Below are 3,569 nucleotides of genomic sequence, written 5' to 3'. Positions count from 1 at the left end.
AACACATCCACTACAACTTACGTCCTCTACAACACATCCACTACAACACATCCTCTACAACACATCGACTGCCCATCCACTAACACATCCACTGCAACACATCCACTACAACACACATCCACTACAACATCCACTACAACACATCCACTACAACACATCCACTACAAAACACCCACTACAACACATCCTCTACAACACATCCACTACAACACATCCACTACAACACATCACTACAACACGTCCTCTACAACACATCCACTACAACACATCCTCTACAACACATCCACTGCAACACATCACTACAACACATCACTACAACACATCCACTACAACACATCCACACTACAACATCACTACAACACACACCCGCAAACACATCCACTACAATGCATCCTCTGCACCACATCCCACCGCAGCACATCCTCTACAACACATCACACTACAATACATCCTCTACACCACATCCCTGCAACCCCACATCCTCTACAACACATCCGACCAACGCACCCACAACAACACATCCTCTACCCAGCACATCCACTAAAACACACCCACAACAACACATCCTCTACAACACATCCTCTGGCCCACATCACTACAATACATCCTCTACACCACATCCACTGCAACACATCCTCTACAACACATCCTACAACACACACCTAGCAAAATACATACTCTACAACACATCCACACTACAACACACCACAACAACACATCCTCTACAACACATCACTACAACACATCACTACAACACATCACCACAACACATCCACTGCCCATCACTGCAACACATCCTCCTACACCCACATCACTCTACACACATCATCTACAACACATCCTCTACAACACATCCTCTACACCACATTCAATACACCACATCCACCACACCCCATCTCTACAACACATCCACTACAAAACATCCCACTACACCCCAACCTCTACAACACATCCTCCTACACCACATTCATTACACCATCCACTACCCATCCTCTGCCCACATCACACTACAAAACATCCTCTACACCCACATCCACTACAATGTCCTCTACAAACGCATCCTCACACCCACATCCTCTACACCATACCCACTACAACACACACATCCTCTACAACACATCCTCTACACCACATCCTTTACAACACATCCACCACCACTTACATCCACTACAACACATCCTCTACAACACATCCTCCTACCATATCCTCTACAACACATCCTCCCCAACACATCCACTACAACACATCCACTACAACACATCCTCTACACCATATCCTCTACACCACATCCTCTACAACACATCTCACTACAACACATCTTTACCCACATCCTCTACACCCACATCCACACTACAACACATCCTCTACAACACATCCTCTACAACATCCTCTACAACACATCCTCTACAACACATCCTCTACAACACATCCTCTACACCCACATCCTTTGCCCCATCCCACATAACATCCACTACAACACATCCTCTACAACACATCCTCTACACCATATCCTCTACAACACATACTCTACAACACATCCAATACAACACATCTCCTTGACGAAGAGTGACCCCTCCCTTCCTACCTTCCCTGTCCTTTGAAAAGGTTGTACCCTTCTATGTGGTACTCTGATAAAAATTTTGCTCGCCAGATTCATCCAAGTTTTGATTGCTAGACGTCTACATTCTCGGTACATACAACCGGTATCAGCAAGTCTATTTTATTTCTAACGCTCCTACTATTTGTATAGTATACATTTGAAACCTACTCTTCCCTGGTCCTGTTTTACCCTTGTCCTGAGCAACTAATTTACTTCCCAGGACCTGCTGTTTTTGACTCCCTACTTCCCTGACCCTCTCTACTGGCAACCCCCTGAGATATTTCACGCCCAGGGTGAGACAACGTCTTTACCTCACGAGACAAGTACTCCGTCGCGACAGTACAGGTAGTCGTTGCCATAGAATCGTTGCTAGTTATCAATGAATGCCCAACCATTGTTTGCATAATGTTTTTCCAGTCGGCAATTTATAGCAATTGCCCTGGACAGCCATTCACGACCAACCCTCTAGGCAAGACACTACATACTATCGGGATCCCTCCCTATCTCTAATCTTCCCCAGCGCCTCCCTATACCTCTTGAAAAGTTCCTCATCCTAACCTTACCTATGTCGTTTCCTCCCACACTAAGACACACTACTGGATTGGTACCCCTGACAAAACCCTGTCTAACCTCTCGGCTACATGCCCATCCCAGCCCGAGGAAAACACACCCTAGTCCTACGTTTCCTATCTCTTGCACAAAAAGCCCTATCCATAAACCTCACCTGGCTGTCACCAACTACCACGACCTTACCTGTGGGCAGGGTTTGTACAACTGCCCTTTCCTCTCCTTGATCCATCCACTACAACACATCCTCTACAACACATCCTCTACACCACATCCACTACAACACATCCACTACAACACATCCACTACAACACATCCACTACAACACATCCTCTACACCACATCCACTACAACACATCCACTACAACACATCCACAACAACACATCCTCTACAACATCCCTCTACACCACATCCCTCTACAACACATCCACTACAACACATCCTCTACATCACATACACTACAACACATTCACTACAACACATCCCCACACCACATCCACTACAACACATCCACTACAACACATCCACAACAACACATCCTCTACAACACATCCTCTACACCACATCCCCTACAACACATCCAGTACAACACATCCCCTACACCACATCCACTACAACATCCCTCTACACCGCATCCACTACAACACATCCACTACAACACATCCACTACAACACATCCACTACAACACATCCTCTACATCACAAACACTACAACACATCCACTACAACATATCCTCTATAACACATCCTCTACAACACATCCTCTACATCACAAACACTACAACACATCCACTACAACATATCCTCTATAAACACGTCACACTACACATCCTCTACCACATCCTCACCATCACATCCTCTACATCACATGCACTACAGCACATCCACTACAACACATGACTCTACAACACTCCTCTAAAACACATCCACTACACCATCCTCTACAGCACATCCACTACAACACATCTCTACAACATCCACTACAGTACATCCTCTACACCACATCCACTGCAACATCCTCTACAACACATCCTCTACACCACATCCTCTACAACACATCCACTACAACACATCCTCAACAACACATCCTCTACAACATCCTCTACCCATCCAAACACCACATCCACTACACCCCATCCTCTACAACACATCCACTACAACACATCCTCTACACCATCCACTACAACACATCCACTACCACATCCTCTACAACACATCCTCTACACCACATCCACTACAATACATCTATAACACATCCTCTACCTCACTTACACCATCCACTACAACACATCCTCTACACCACATCCTTTATAACAGACCACTACAACACATCCACTAGAACACATCCACGGCAACACATCCTCTACACCACATCCTCTACAACATCCTCTACACCACATC

Source organism: Homarus americanus, unplaced genomic scaffold (genome assembly GCF_018991925.1).
Source record: "Homarus americanus isolate GMGI-L3 unplaced genomic scaffold, GMGI_Hamer_2.0 scaffold4896, whole genome shotgun sequence".
Lineage (NCBI taxonomy): Eukaryota > Metazoa > Arthropoda > Malacostraca > Decapoda > Nephropidae > Homarus > Homarus americanus.
Note: the sequence above shows the minus strand (reverse complement) of the source record.